The sequence below is a fragment of the Rhopalosiphum padi genome, chromosome 4, assembly GCF_020882245.1.
Source record: "Rhopalosiphum padi isolate XX-2018 chromosome 4, ASM2088224v1, whole genome shotgun sequence".
Taxonomy (NCBI): Eukaryota; Metazoa; Arthropoda; class Insecta; order Hemiptera; family Aphididae; genus Rhopalosiphum; species Rhopalosiphum padi.
Genome location: NC_083600.1, coordinates 32,450,945 through 32,469,465, shown reverse-complemented (window position 1 = coordinate 32,469,465; position 18,521 = coordinate 32,450,945). Strand labels below are relative to the sequence as shown.

Here is an 18,521-nt window from a genome sequence, read left to right as displayed (position 1 = left end):
GCGAGTCACGTGTTTAGGTGCTGTACTAAAAAGTGTGTAATAAGAAAAAATACAAAATAGAACTTGTACGCCTTGTGCAAAATAATTTTCTTTAAACTTTTAAAGTATAGATCTGTAGAATTGGTCACGTAAGCGATGTACCACGGAGGGAAAATATTTTATTTTACGAACGCGTCTATGAGTACTTACGATATCAACTAATGGGCCAAAAGTTTCTAGGTTTGTGTAGTAAAAGTAGTTACGAACTCCATATCGAGTCCTTATTGCACTAAATATCAAACGGGATGACGTAGCCACAATTGTATCAACGCCCAAAATTACGTATTCATATGGCTTACTATAATAGAAGATAAATTTCACGACTGCAGTTTAAGATTGTGCGTACGCATCTACTTCAAACGAATATGCTTTAATCAAGTAAATGGTAGTTTAATTTTTATACGTTCTTAAATATCGATTTAAAATATAATAATTTTATCTACATGCGAATTGTAGTTTTTATAGTCAACCCCTAACCGTTTTAAGCAAATATTTTTTTATAACTACAACACTTGAATGGTATACACGTATAGTATTCTATTATTTTGAAGAAAAAAATTGTCCATATCATTTAACATTAAATACGAATTGTAGAGAATGATATGCAAATGCATAAACTTACGAGTCATGATAATAATATATACGGTTTTAAGTCACTTTGTACAGTCGAGCATTAAAAGTGTAGAACGCGGACATTTTGTACGGTCGGGTAAAAATTAAGATAGCAGAACACGGACACTTTGTACTATTATAAACATAAAGACATAAAGTATATATAAAATATAAACAAGTCCGTCATAACATCTGTTCGAAATGAAACTCCCCTTAATAATTAATAAGAGACAAAAATCCAAGGTGACAATAATAAACTATTAAATGTACGTAACTATTGCGTCAAAAAAGAAAATAACAGATTTCGAGTTTTTAAATTCCCCATATTGGCTACATTATACGCCATGACGTGTAATTTTTAACGATTTTTTTCAATATCATTATTTATTTATATTTATCTTGTTCACATTTTAAATTTATTTTTTATCATAGATTTTGATAATATAGTAGTAATAAATTTAAAAAAAAAAACTAATTATTTTGACTTGTTGATAAATACCTACTAGGTACCTATTTATAATAAAGTTTTATAATAAGTTATAATTTATATAACGTTTGTAAAAGTGATTTTTTATTGATTTTTTACATTTTAATAATTGATATTATATAAACTTACTATTTAGGTATATAACTTATATTTACGATGTATACTTTATGTATATAATAGTACAAAGTGTCCGCGTTCTACAATGGACATTTTTTACCCAACCGTAAAAGTGTCCGCGACAAATAGTTTAAACAATAGACCATACAAAATTGTTTTTATTTTAAACTGGACCAACTATTATTTATTACATAATTTAATTTTCACGTTTTCCGTACGTAAGATAACTATAATATTAGGTACCAAGACCAAGACAAACAAAAACAAACATTTCAACAATGAACATCGACTTCCCATTAGTTTCTTTCGCTTATCTAAGCGAGTCGAGTCATTTTATTCTCAATAGTGGTGTGATGACAAAAGTTTCCAAAAGTTTCTATACTTACATGATATTTCTTCTTAATCCTGTTGAGTTTTGAACTCATAAACCTACCTGTTAAATTGCCCAACGTCGACATCGAAAAATTCGATTTACACAAACCGATTATCTCCACGTTATCGAGCAAATGGACGTGACTACTACTAATATTACCATAATAATAATAATATTATACTACAACATCAGTTACAATAACACACAAAACAAAACACTTTATCTTAAAGTTAGGGTTTCGTTTAAAATATTTAAGTTGTATACATTCATACGATATTAGAAAATCTAGCCAATTGTTGTTTTATGATTAAAATTTCTAAGAATTCACGACAGCATAAGTACAAGTAAACGAGTTAAATCTATCGTAATATTATCATAGCCCTATGGGTATAAGAGAAATAGATTAATTTATGAATCGAATGTTGAAGCAAATGCTATTTTTTTTTTTTTTTAATTTTATAGATACTTAATTATATATATATATGTATATAAAATAACAATAAATTATGCACATTGAATATCATTCTTAATCATACCTATTTATTATAAAAATATGGTTAATTTATATTCTATTTTATTAAAAAAAAATTTTGGCATTTAAACGATTATTAAGTATTCATAACTTATGAAATGTAAATTTAAAAAAACAATCATAAATCAATATTTAAATACTAAGACGTATTTACCGGTATTGGTTTTTTACATTATACATATTACTACTTTTTAAGTCCAAACCGTTAAGTATTTTCAGAAAATGTTATGATTAAGTATAATATTTTACAGTAGTACGTAAGTTATAACTGAATAAACACAAACAACTATACTTTAATATTAAAATTATTGTTGTATTTTGAACAACTTATGTTCTTGTTTAATAGTCATATTTTATTAAGACGTTATTTTGTTATTAAAAAAAAAAAACTTCCCATAAAAACAAAAATAAAATAAAACCAAACAGTAATCAAAATATACTTTGTATAAAGCACTCAGTATATTGGATAATTCACGTCAGCAAAGTATTTAATGGCATAATATTACTTTACATTTTGAAGCAATGGTAAATCATTGTTTTGAAAAACAATTGATATTGAAGTTCGTATCACTACCAATTATTACAGATATTTACAATATTTTTATTTCAAATAAGTTACTCATAACAATTTTTATGTGTAAAATATCTTAAAATATAATATTGAATAGGTACAGATTTGTTATAAAGAATATGCTTAATATGCTTAACGGTAATCTAGTGCATTTCTAGTTCTAACTCATAATGCCATGTGTTATAGACATAGTACGAGCAGCGAGGTATTGATGGCAATGGTTAATATGATTGAAAATTTTAGAAGTATAAACTCTATGATTCAGATAAAATTTAATATACTATAATATATTAAAGATATTGATATTTTTTGTATTCAAAACGCATAATCATGTATGCTATATATGTATGATATTATATAGTTATAGTATATAGTATATACATTATACATGGATGAATAGATAGTGTATAAATTAAAAGGTCGACACTTTATAATATTGTGGGTATTAAAGTAAAATATTTAATTTAGCTTATATCACTAGCTAATATTATATTATTATACTTATTCATTATTTAAGCGTTCATTTTTTTAGTATAAAGATAGCCCCCTCCAGGTAAATACGAATATTGTTAGTTGTAATTTAATGCATACATTAACGTAATAATAACAATATAAGAGGGATATATAATATAATAAATTATGATTCCAAGAAAATTATTATTCTTATACCGAACTTTTCTTCGAAAAAAAGTTGAATAACATTTAAATTTATAAATTAATTGAAACATAAAAAACCGTTTAAAATGTGTTACAAGTTTTTTTTTATCCCATACGTCATTTTAACTACTTGAGAAATTATTTTTTTTAATTTTTTAAATTAACTAATAGTGTATAATCATATACTAATTTGTTAAATCGAATTATTTTTGATATACGACTACAAACACGGGTCTGATATGATTGGCCGACACCATTTGCCTGTCAATACTTTTACCCGACATTACATTGACCCGACACTACATTTGTCCGACAATATATTTAACATATTTTTATTATACATAATACGTATACGTTTTTATACAATCTGTTGATATTATTATTTATTAATATAGAATAATTAAATAAAAAACAAAATCAGACGAATATTTTATCATGGATAATATCGTTCTATATTTATAAATATAATATAAAAGTAAGATAAGTAAAATGTTATTGCTTTGTCGTTCACGAATTACACTAATGCTATTCACGATAAGATTTTCATTTATAAATAAACCGATATGCGATAGACAGATAAAACGTTAATAGGGTTTTCACACGACGTTTGATAGTTCAGTACAGTACAGTTATAGCTGTATAGCAGTGCCGGCCCGATGGTTTTGGGGGCCCGGTGCAGAATTTTGCGGGGCCCCATATGGCCATATGTATTTATTAATTATTTATATATACATTATACAATATACACATCTATATTTATTTTATTTTCTAGGAAATTACTTTAATTTTATATAATTTTGTAAACTTTAAGCCAGAGGCGCCATTTGGGTATCGCAGGGTACATAAATTGGTGGCCCTATTTTTTCCTATAACATATTAGCCTGCCTTAATTTTATACTGCGCCGGTACAGCTAAAATAGTAAAATGTAATAAATAAACTATTATAATAATTTTTGAAAAATATTTTATAAATAATATAATAATATATTTTATAAATTATTAAAAATTTGTAAAAATCAATCTTACGTTATTCATTTTGCTAATTATTTATAAACTCTTAATTTCAAACTTCAAATAATTTAATGATACAAATAACTACATACTAATATCTTACATTGATTTTTTTTATAATATATTGCTTACAGCTTTATTTGTATAATCAAAAATTTTATTTGAATGATAATACTATAATAGTCATAATTATTCATTATAAATAGAGGTGCTTAAGTTAAATGTATGAATTATTTTTTTTTTTTTTTTTTTTTTTTTTTTTTTTTTAATTAGCTTCTAGAAATATACTATTATAGCTCAACAGTTACATGCAATTGTACAGTAATATAATATGACGATTACATAATATTGATAAAATTAAGAATACAATATTAATGAATATGATAATATTTAAACATACAATAAAATAGATGGCAAAATAATTGACATACCGAAATAAGCCAATTAAAATTTAAAAACAATAGGCAGAAAGATTAATTTGAGACATGATTAGATATATATATATATAAACGTGTAATGGAAATAATAATTAAGTAATATGATAACAAAAATATATGATGGAACTATGGAGTAAAACGTTTTTGTAGTACCTCAGTTAGGAGGGATATTAGTGGCCCGATAACAGAATTTAAATTGTTGATAAATTGAGATAGCACTGAGGTGACGATATCGACTGTAGGATTATTATTTGCGGCCGCTTCAGCGTAGGATCTTGCATTGGGCTTGGCCTGGGCGTCCGGGATCACGGTTGGAGGAGCCTTGGGAGACATTTTGGGTTTATTTTTATTTATTTTTTTGTAAACCGAACAGCCTTTATAGTTTGCGGTATGATCACCAGAACATAGAGCGCATTTGGCTGGAGAATCCTTAGATTTGTTGCATGATTCCGAGAGGTGTTCTTCCCCACATTTAACGCAACGTGGATTGTAGTGGCAGTACCGACGGGTATGTCCGTAAGTCTGACATACGTGACACTGTGGTGGACCTTTTCGTGGATGTGGTTTCTCTACAACTATTTTGGTGTTGAGAAGAAATTGAATTTTGTAAATATCCAGGTTATTTGTGTTCGACTTGATATCAACAAAAAATAAAGGCAGGGGAGTTTTGTCGGAAAAACGTTTGATGTTGTGAACGTTGGAGACGTGGTGTCCCAAATCAGAGAGACCAGCGATGATATCTTCATGTGAGGTGGTTGGGTGGAGATTACGAATAACAACACGTAACGGGCGAATAGCTTTGGGCTGATAAGTATGAAAGCTAGTATCAGTATCCATTAAATGCCCTAAGAGCAGATTGTAATGCTCGCGAAAATGCGTGCGGATAATTAGATGAGAGGGAGTAGATTTGCAGATGAAATCAGACGGTTTAAGAATAGACAGTAGACTAGAGGTGAAAGAGGAGATATCACTCACATCTTTTATATACACAGGCGGTAGATTTGAAATTTCGGAGCTATTGTGATTTTGTCCAATGTTGGAAGATGAGTTGTTGTCGGCGTCGTCGTCATTGGCAAGAGTTGAGTACCGATTTGGAGTGCAGAAAAATTTGAATTTGTTTTCCTCAGTCTTTGGAGACAGAGAAGAGGAAGAGAGGTTACGTTTATTAGTATTTTTGGAGCCATTATCTTTAGATTGAAACGACATAATTAGAGCGAGATATAGACTATAGGCAAAGCCGTATAAGTAAACTGTGAACAGATAACGGAGTGACGAGCATATTGCTATCGGAGTACGTGTGCACTTAACGGCATTCGAAACCGAACTGATGTATGAATTATATTTATAGATAATGTCAGTATAATCAATATTCAAAGTAAGAGTGTGTAGGCTGGTTCTAAGACTTCTACAAATAGGCTAAAATGTATACATAATGTCGCGCGCCCTATCTTTTAAGACAGTAATAAATTTCAAAATTTTTACTATGTTCTGATATGGTGGACAAATATGGCCTGCTTAATAATTTGGCAGCCCTATTTTAAAACCCCTGCCCCTGCTTTAAGCCCTTTAAGGTATGGTAGAAACCTGAATTTGTATGTATAAACTATAATAAAATCCAGTTCACATTTTAATATTATATAAGACACAAAAATAAAATTAGTAGGTTTAATGTACTTAGGTACAATGTACAAACAATATTTTATTAATAAATATTTTTTTTATATTAAACATAAATTATAATCATGATGCAATGAGTATAATACATTTACTTAGAATAAAAAAAATTAACATAATATAATATTATTTAAATATATTTTCCATGCTTTTTTTGATGCAAACAGATCAATTGTCTCATCGTAGCTCAAAGAATCGGCAATACTATGTTTGATGCTGATGAGGGCCAGGTCTGATAACTTATGCTGTGATAGATTGTTTCTTACTGTTTTTACTATTCTTTGTCGGAGAATTTTGAAACGATTGGGTAGAATTTAAAGATAATGTAACAAAATTGTTAAAAGATCCACGCAGTTTATTTAAACTTTTTCCCTTATGTTTTTTTTCTGCCTTTTTTAATTTCCTGACGAATAACTTCTAAACTTATCCCGATCTCTAAATGACATGATTCAGAAGTATGCGAACTACAAAGTATTGTTTTTTGTAAATAAATGCCTGTGAAAAAAATACTACCTATCAGTCTTGTTTTTAAAATTTAGATAGAATTATTTTAATGATTCTTCATAGACAAAAAACAACACGGGTCGCAATTTCTGTATTACTGTCTCCGGGGACAATATTATTATGTTTATTTATAGAAAAAGTGATATTCCTAATAGTATAATTTCTGGCCTGTGGGGCCCCGCACAAGTACGGTCGCGCCGCTTACCCCTTCCCCCTAGGGCCGGCACTGCCGTATAAGTATACAAACCGTTTCATCAAATAGAGGTGGTATAAAACGTGTTATCGATGGTTATTTAATGACAAAAAATAAAAATAGAGATGATTTGTATTATAGGTGCTGCGAAAAGAAAAAACTCTCAATTGTGGTGGTTATGCTTGTACCATTCTAATTAGTAGACAGCATAACTCTCGAAATACAAAAGAGCATAACCATAACCCTGATGATACTAGAAAAGATATCATTACGGCTGTTCATAATGTGAAACGAAAGGCTCGTGAACTTGATATTGTCGAATATTGTTGTGTTATTGTAAGTTGTATAATTTTGAATGTAAAATCAATTTGTAAAATAACATAATAGAATATAATATTTTGTTGAAATTTTGAATAATTTTTGACACAAATTTATTCATAATTTAATTTGATATTGTCGGGCAAGTGTAGTATCGGACATATATTATAGTGTCAGGCAATTGAATGTCGGAAAAATGTACTGATCCCCAAATACACAAGTAATAAGGTATTGATATTATTTATTAACGTTACCATACAAATTAATAAACATAAAAACTTTCTTATTTTATAAGAAGATACAAAAATATTATAGAGAAATTTAAAATAACTCGTGCTGCTATAAAGAAGGTGTCAATTGTACATCATCGTCGCGTAAGTCGTTGATTTTACAATACTGCTATTTTGTAATTCAAATATCACACACAATAAATATAAATCAGTAATAAGTTTTTCTGGAAATTTCAATTTCAAAATGTGTATTTATTTAAAAAACTAAAAAAAGAATAATCCTTAATGTAATAAATAAAATGAATTCGGTATTGATATGAAAATTTTTTCTCAAAAATTTCACGTTATAAATTAGTATTAGATGTACACATTATATAAGATATACAAAGTTACAGATATATAAATTCAATCACATCATTAGTATAGTTATAAATCTATAATATTATTTTAACATCAACTGTATAATTTCTTAAATACAAAAATGATCATTTAATGGAGTATTCAATAGACCTACACATTTACATTGTTATACGTGAAATCTTCAATAAAAATATGTACCACGTGGAGTATTAGAAACCTTTTAAATATGTATGTGTATTATAAACAACTACCAAACATATTATATATTTTAGAAATTATGTATGTACTTAATTGAGTCTCTTGTGCACTAATTATGCAGATACTATAATTGTTCGTGAATAATAATTTTGCGATTTTAATAATCAGTATAACTTTCATCTCATGTATGTACTATAACCAAGATACTCTGTGGAAATTATTTATTTCATTTATTATAATAAAACCATTTATTAATTCAACCACATGCAGAGGTTTAGTCGTTTTACAATTTTTTAGTTGGTAGTTTCAACTAAAGTTCTAAACTAATTTTGGTTGCAAATTTGTAATGCAAATTTTCATTCATATTACCTATATATAAGTAACGGGGGACGGGTTTGTCATTTGTTAATTATTATGGAATATAGGTATAATGACCAAAACCAGTTGTTAGTATGAATTTTTATTTATTAATATCAGTTGATACCTTCGATACGTAAAATAGAAAAAAAATACATGATATATAGTATATTATTTTTCTAGACAAACCGCAAATAGTATAAATTAATGTTTTATATTTTATAAATGCATTTTATGACTACGGATTACATGAAATTCATGAGTTGGTGTTTTAAATACCCTTTAATGTTATGTTTAAAAATAAACGTATACAAAATAGAGCTTAATGATTTTACTAATGAGATTTAAAATATTGTATAATATTATAATAAATATAATTATACAAATTATTCGTACTTAATTACCTAGTACGTATAGCTTCTATACTTCTGTAAAATAGTATTTATTTTATAAAATACCATATAACGGTCATGCTATTAAGGCAGGATAAATCGAAGTATAGTTTAAACTAATCAAATAATAACAATATATAATATAGTTTGTGTCAAACATATTATTATATAATTATTTGTAGTACAAACGTCAAACAGAAAAATCAAGACTTTATAGCATCTAATATAACTATTAATCAATTAATTGCTTAGATTTAAATTAGTTGAATCATTTTGGGCTAGAAATTATTTCATATTTAGGTACTGTTCCTACAAGATTCATATCTTGTTATATATTTGCATGCAAAAAAAAATGATAGGACAGAGAAAGGGTTACACTGTTTGGTTAATTATAATTTTGGTGCGTTCAGAAGTGAGTTATGCATTTATACCACTTAATGGTGGTAGTAAACGCAAAAACGGACTTAATATCCAGAAGTGTTTGTGCGTAATCATAACCACTCATTAGATTTCATGAGATAAAGTTTATTTTTTTTTTTTAGTTTATGGATAAAAATTTATCATCCACTAAACTATTGAGAAAATAAAATAATTCGATAACAAAATGTGAATGTCGTGGTTATTTTTTGGCTTCAATAGTACTAAAATATATTTATGACACAGTTTTATCTTTATTTTTAGCATTCTAAAAAAATACTCAAATTTTTCCAATTAATTTTCTAAATCTTAACAATAAATTGTCCAACTATAAATTTTGCACAATATTATAGTAAAGTAATACAATTTACTTCATTCAATGTCCAAAGAATCTTCGTTATAATAAATAAAAAGTTCATAAACTTTAATTAGGTTACGAGTAATCAGTGGTAGAATGCCATTATAATTTGTTAATCTCACTATTGCAACTTTGTAAATCACTTACGGATGATTAAAATTCACGATATATCATCGTTAATTTTCCATATTATACTATACAAGAAATTATTAAAATTAGCATCATTATTTATTATTTATGTTTTTGATATTTTTAGATTACACTTTTAGGCACTTATATTTTTATTGATCAAGACTCACGATGTATTATATTTAAAAGCATAATATGTACACGCACACATGTGCAACTATTCATTACTTTTACTTATATGGAAATAAAATACCACCAAAATTAGTGTACACTAATTATATTTTTCTGTATAAGACAAACTTATTTAAAACTGTTTTTAAAAATAAACTTGATCATTATTTGTTTTAAATAAATTCTTATTAAAAGTATTTCGTTTAAGTTTGTTCACATTTATTGAAATACATTTTTTTTTTTTTTTTTTTAAGAAGAAGAAAAAGGAGTTAATGACTATGAATTTAATGATTATTTAGAGATTAGAATTACATTCAATTATCTTAGAAATGTATTTGGATATTATTTAACTTTTAAATCTTTAATTTAAAAAAAAAAATTTTGAATTTTTCAAAAATATATTTATAGAATAAATGAGGTATGAAATAAATAAATTCGGGACATTTAAAGCAAAAAGATCTTTGAAATAAGTGTAACATATATAGAAATTGAATATAATATAATATTTAGTTTAATATTTGAAATATAAAATTTCATCAGTTATCTTAAAAAGTATATAATATATTAAATATGATATATTAGATTGTTAAGAGCAGTATATTTTGTCAACAATCGATTAATTATAATTTAGGAAGCATTTATCATATTATTAAAATAAGTAAATTAATTTATTATATTTCCTAAAATATATATTATAAATGCTATGTACCTACTTTAAGTAGCTGTAAATTGTTTGCTCTTAGATAAATTATATAACCTGATAAGTAATAATAATAATAAGCTATATAATATAATTGTGTGTGTATATAAAATATTATGTATATTCAAAAATAAGTCATACATTTTGAGGATATAGTTGTGATGATAAAATACAATTTCATTTCAAACGATGAATCTGAAGTGTGTACAAATATTATAATAATATCGAATAATATAACCAGTGTACACATTGAGAATCATAATTTTAATAAAAATTTATAAGTACATAACTATTATAAACAATGTATTGTATCTCTGCCAATATATAAAAGTTATATATCCAATTGATTAGAATATATTTTAGTTAATATATAATTTAATATTATAATTAATTATATTAACTTGATATCGAATAAAGGGCTCTTTAAAATAATGAAACTGATAATCTTTTTTTTTTTTTAGTGAGAATATTTACAATTTGCAAAATAAATTTATTTGATCATAAATTATATATTTTTATTTTGATTAATTCCATGAAGATAAAATACTATTCGTTGATAGAACTCAATAAATCTGTTAATCTACAATCTATAAGTTACAATAGTGAAAACTCTAGACCAGTAACGTATTGTTTATGTTATATAGTATTTAAACATAATTATTTGCATAAGATATTATATATAAAGCAAACTTATTTTAATTTATAATTCATTGATTATTTGTAATTACAAAATCTATTTTGTTCTAAGCTATGATAGTCCGTTTTTTAAATTAAATTATTTTACTTTTTAACTGTATTTGTTCGTTTTGACAATGTACCTTGATGCAATCATAGATACCTAAAACAATAAATAATAAATACAAATCAATTAATATATCATATATATTATTAATATATTAATTTATATATTAATATCAATTAATACTCAGTACGATGAAATATTAATATTTCGATAAAAAACACTGATAATAATTAATTGAGTGTAACTTTAATCCAATACTCTAAGTTAGTGTGATTAAATGTAACCTAATATTGAACCATAAAACATATGTTTTTTTAATTAATGAAAGAAAACATTTTTTTTTTATTATAATATAACTTATAAGTTATAACTATTTAATATTATAATATACAATAGCTCGTTTCAAGAAAAAGATATATATATATATATTGAAGTTTCTTTCATATAAAATGCAAACTTGTTTAGGTATTAAATGCTTTTTTCAATGAATAGAAATCTTCACGAGGAAATCTTCTTATATCAAAAATTAAACAAATCAAACAAATATTCCTAAAATCGTTTTTAAAAATATCGTTCAACTGTTCAATAAAAAGATATTTCAAAATTGTACATAGGTTTTGAAATATACTTTGGTTCGATGTATTACAGATTAAAAATTTAAAGCACGTTTTCAAGTAAAAATTAGTTTTACACTTTTAAACTAATAATGTTTTCAATATAATACATTAAAAGAAATATATACTGATTATTATACGTAATTTATAAGTTATAACTGAGTATACAATTTTATATATGATCAACAAGCTTAAAAAACACGGTGGTTTCTTACAGCTGTTATATTTTCGTGTATAAAATAGTTTTATGTGACTTAAAGGTAGTAAACATTTATTAGGTAGGTACCTATGTAAAGGATAAATAGGTATAATATAAATAAATGTACTCGTTTTTCGAAATATTAAAAGGATAAAACCACTTTACTTAAATGCCATCAGAACGTCATTTCCTAAGAGACATATTTCTCTTCATTACACGTAAAACACTGCAGGTATATTTTTTTCATTAAAAACCACAAAACACAATAATATTTACGGATAACCGTTAAACTCATGACCAAAAACTGTTATTTTTTTTTTACATCCAACACACTTCATTGGTGCTCGTAGGTGTTGGATGTATAAAATATTAATAACTCAGCACTTTCCTGACATTTAAGAACCCGACAGACTATATTACTTAGTACATCTAAAATGAATCAAATTCAACTCAAAAGAATATAGAATTCATGTGGGTGCAATCAAACATTTATATAATCGGATAACTAACAAAAAACAGTATTTTTTTCTAACAGAATGAACCAGTACACAATAACTACTGAAATACCAGTTGATGACGTCAAAGCTTCAAACATAAAACAAATATAATATGGTAAAAATATTGAGATTCTTATTTTATTTACACATGAACTCAAAAGGAATAAAAATTAAAAATGTTAAGTTCCCCACATTTATAAAACTACAGGAAATCACCATACCTCGAGTCGTAGAATTAAACATACCAATTTGACACACTCGTTCTTCATAAATAAAGATCCTACTCCAATATACAATATATGTCAAATCTACCTAATATTATTCAATATATAATTCCAAATTTCTCAGAATACCAAAATATATTAAATATTCATTTTATACCGAGCAATCTAGTAAATTCCCTTATGAAGAAAACAGCACCTAAATCCTTAATGTTCTAATAAAATAAATATTGTGAATAAATTGCCAATTCTGACCGCTCATTTTCTATTTCACAAACCTAACCAAGTAATTTGAACGATTATGTATCACTATTATATTATATAGTAATTTTTATTGTATCGATATTAAATGCAAATTGAGCTTAAATAAAAATAAAAATAAAAATAAATTCTAAATAACACAACACCTTAGTCCTAAGTTTTTCACAAATTGCTAACCTAGTCTAGTTGTATTATTATAAAATGTTTAGTTTGTGGCTAACATTTTGTAGTGCATTTTATACGACTTTAATAAAAAAAAAGATTCGTTTTTGACATTGATGGAGCATTTTATAGTAAAACTGTTACTATACTATATTATTATTTATTATTAAATACATTTTTTTTTTGCTTACGGTAACATCTTATTTCTATAACACTTAAACAACGTTTATTATCTTCCTTGACATTGTATTAATTAGTGTTTAAAGTTATTTTAGCTTATAAAAATCAAGAATATGATCGATATTAAATACAAATATTTATAAATTCAAAGGAGTGAGCAATAAAAATATTATTGACATGAAGTACTATAATCACAGATACATTAAAATTAAATTAATAATAAAAAAAAAAAGAGAAGTTTCTCTTCTTCATAAAAGTTTTTGAGAGTACTTTATCATTGAGTAGATCACAGTAATGGATATGATAAATTTGAATTTGGAAAATAAATCTGAGCAAGGACTTAAGAAAGCGTATGCTTCTAGGGATACTTTATTTTATAATTTATTCTTCTAAATTTTTTTACTTAATTATTATAGGTATTAAAATATATTACTTCATATAGTATTATAGGTTTTTATTAACTAAATGAATACTGATGTACCATGAAACGGTGTGATGGGGTCATGGTATTTTTGTGTTAATAAATTAAAATTAATCAAAATATTTTGAAAAGGCACGTTGTGTATAAAATAATAATGATTTAAGTATTAGGTAATGTTATAATTCAATTTTTTACAGTTAATATTTTTTTTAGACGTTATTTTACGTTTGAATACCCAGAAAAAAATAAAAGGTAGGCAAGTGATGAATACCGCTCTGGTATACTTTAAGTGTCTAGTGAGTCACTATTATAGATGTATTAAATTTGAAATAAATAATATATCATACTATACGAAATACAATTCTGGGTGGAAATAGTCTAATATATTTAGTTATTTTAATATTTAATATCAAAGTTTCAGGTGTCAAATTTAAAAATTGTATGCATTACTTAATTTCTATAAAAGCATTTTTTGAAGAACTTTGCACTCGTCTTTTAATCTTTAATTTATAAACAAATATTTTATCATACATAAACCGAAAAAAAATTTAATATTTTTAATTAGAACAGAAGGCCAAACTATTAAAATATTTATCTCATATCTATTATATTAAATTTGATAAATATTTTAAGTCCTTCAAGTTATTTATTTTAAATCATGAACATTTTGCCCGCATCTTCACTATTAACGTGACGCAGCAGTATTTTTGATATTATGGTGTATCAGTGACAGATTAATAACAAACAAGGAAATACGAGAGGATTTTATATTAATAATATTAGACAAGCTCCTTAATAAGTTATGCCAAGTACAGTAAAGAATATATTAAAATAAAATATTTATATAATATATTTTACTTTATCAATGACCTGGTATACATGGAGCAACCAATGAAACAACTGAAACGAAACTATTTAAACAAAATGTAGCAAGCTTGAATGATAACAATTGAACATTTTGTAAAGTAATCAAAAATAGTTATACTTATATGATGAGATTCCGTGAAAACATAAACTGAATGTAAGATGACACACTCGTCTGTATAATATATTTATATAATATATGCATATTATAATAAAATATAATTCACCATCACAATTTTATTTAAAAATATTCGTCTTTCTCTGTTATTTTTTCGATTATTTTTCGATTATTTTCGGCTATTTAGAGTATCAACTAGATACAATTTTCAACCAAAAACCATCTTCAAAGTTTATAATGTAAGTATTTTTTCTGAACTAAAATGTGGACATACGACAAAAAAAAAACACACATTATTGTAAGATCAATATATGCATCGTTCTGCTCAGAAATTTCAATAAACACTAACTATATAAAATACTCGCTTATTGTTATCTAAAATTTAAATAGTTTAATACGAAGCACTTAAGCAATTTTGAATATTAATTTAAATTTACCTATACTAATATAATATAAATTATAAACACATTTTAGTTTTAAAAAAATATACAGATACATATCTGGCTTAAATGCTTAATATTATAGAGTTAAGATATTATTTTAATTTTAATAGACATATAAATGACTATATTATTATATAATTCAGAAGGATAACCGCACCCTGTTTCTATCTCATATAATCATAGATTTAAATAATATTAACGTCGTATATTTCGTTAAATTTTTAATATGTAACAATGTAACTCCAATGTAATGAATTATTTAATAAATAAAATATAATAATCAATAAACAAATTAAATATACCCCAAATAAAAATTGGTTTTCTTTTAAAAGTAAGTTAATAATTATTTCTAAGTAAAAGTTTATATTGCATAACAAATTTAAATGTCATTATATAATTTGAATTTGTTATATATTTGTTTACGTTAAATTATTTGTCAATAAAAACAGTAAATTATATAATTATTATAAAAGTGTAATTTTTTTTAAAGTAAAAATTATTTTATTTTGAGTCACATGTTTTTTGGTGCATTATTATAAAATTAAAACAATTAGAAAAACTATACGAATAATTGAATTTAGAAATTGTGGGATATAATGAGTATTAACAATTTCAAATTACCTATAAAATTGAACAATATATACATTATACGCCATAGGTAGTTCTTAAAGCATGATGCTCATACTTTTTTTTACTTTATTTATGATTATTTTTATTTAAATTTTTTGTTTTGGAGTTTATAATAATATGATATAACTAGGGAAATTCTTCAAATCAACCAAATGATGTTTTTGGAAAAATGACATGTACTTATATATTATTGAAAACATAACTACAACAAATATAAATTAGTATTATAATACTTGTTATTCTCAAATCATCATATATTTTAAACCTATTATCATAAACCTTGTTATATTCTAATGTATCCTTACTATAAAAAATTAAATAACTCAAATACTACTTACTTATACGAACATTTTTTTAGATTCATCAACATTTTTAAAGACAAAAACTATCTACTTAAAGTAATACACAAAAAAAAAATTCTAATTCGAAAAACAAAGTTGGACAACAATACCCAAGTATTTATTTTTAAATAAGGTCATTAAGTATACTTAAAAATTCCAAAATTAGAATTTAATATTAAAGAAAATATGAGGTTAATTATGCTTGCAGGTTAATCACTCAAAACATTGTAATAAATATATGATTATCTATTATAAATTAGATCTACCCATTCTACCCGGTATTCTTAATAAATTATTTAAAATATGAATATTTAAATTCCAACATAAAATGGTTATTCTCGTGATTACTGCACAATATAATATATTAACTAGAATGAAAACATGTAAACGTAGCCAAGTTATAATAGTATTTATATACTCATTTATAATTCATAAAAATCCAGCTTAAGCAAATATTGTTGATTTTATGATTCCAATAAATTATCACAACATGATTTGTTTAATATATATATATATATATTGTTATCAAATTAAGCAAGTAGTTGTAATTAATCAGTTCGAAGGAAAAAAAATTAATATATAAAATAATTTCGTTCTTTTATATTCAAAAACTTAATCAGTTTTTTCAGTCACCCTAATTTATATTTTTGGTATATTAAAATATCAAAATCATAAAAGTGATATAATTTAAGGAATATTACTGTATTTGTTTTGTCTTTAAAAAAAATTAAATTGTTACAAAAATAAATTCTTGATGTAATAAGATATGAAGTGCCATTAAATGTACCTTGATTGTTTCTTATCTAAAACGTTATGAAATATAATAGCTAAAAAGGGGGAAGTAAGGAATCGCTATGCTATACATAGAAGGTGTCGACTGTCATGTGTATCTTGTCATTGAGTATCTAGTTAGCTGTAATACAACGGATCAGCCTACATAACTAAGCATATTTTGTGATATACATATTTATATTGTTGCTACTGTAAATTATATTACTATTAGTAATACGGTACGTTAGATTAATTTTTGCGAAATAAATTGTAATTATTATAGAACATCATAAATTATTATTGTTATTAACTTTTGAACTAATACCAACTTACCACAAATCAGTGTGATGGGTTCGCAGTATAAATAAGAAATAGTATATTAATCTAAATATTCTGAAAATACCATTGTGTACATAAGGTACACAATGACATGTACCTACAAATTTAAAGTACCAACAAATAATATTTTTAATCACGGAAAAATTTGTAATTTTTGTGGTTCATACAAATTTTGTCGAAATTTTGAAAACTTTAAAATATAAATAGTGTTAATTTCAAATTACTAAAAGAAAAATTAATTATTAGGTATGTGATATATTATTGTATTCAATTTTCAAGTTTATTTAATAAAAAAAAAACTACCTATTATATTTTATCTAAATATTTGTATTAACACAACTTTTTGAAATTTTAAATTCGTATAACTAACTTTAATTGAGTGTAAATAATTTTAAAATACAGTGGTCTTCATTTATAGTGTTCACTGGTTATAAGAATCAGCCGCTTATCGTGATCAGAAATGCCAGAAACGGAACAAACAGCCATTATCAGTGCATTTTTCGCCATTTACTGTGTTCAGATTTTCGGTTATAGTGCAATCAGAAATAATCGTATCAAAAATAGAAATTGTACAATAATATTATATAATATGTAATACCCAAAAAGAGGAAAAACGATTACTGTAGAAGAGCACTACATAGGTCCAGACTACTTTGCTACGTTAAACAACTTAGAGCACATCATGATGGCGTCTATTCCAAAAAAAAACAGGTGCACCTAACTGAATTATTTGAAAAAAAGTTTTAATTTATGTATGTACATATTATTTCGATATGTTACACAGTCTATTTAATGCTATAAAATAAAATAAAAAAAATATATATTTTCTACCTGTATTTCGAGTTTCCGATTTTAGTGATTTCCGGTTATTATTTTTGATC

The 18,521-nt window shown here is 24.9% G+C and overlaps 1 protein-coding gene across 4 annotated transcripts in view; it reads right to left on the bottom strand.

Annotated features, from left to right (window-relative positions):
• The window catches only part of LOC132930464 (neuropeptide CCHamide-1 receptor-like), a 111,101-nt gene that overhangs the window by 54,133 nt on the left and 38,447 nt on the right, over positions 1-18,521 (bottom strand). For 2 of the 4 annotated variants that reach the window (XM_060996352.1, XM_060996353.1), the window contains one exon: positions 11,622-11,675. The exons of the other annotated variants lie outside the window; for them this stretch is intronic. The gene's annotated coding sequence lies outside the window, so the exon portion shown is untranslated. The remainder of the gene's footprint in view (positions 1-11,621; positions 11,676-18,521) is intronic. 4 annotated transcript variants of the gene reach the window in all.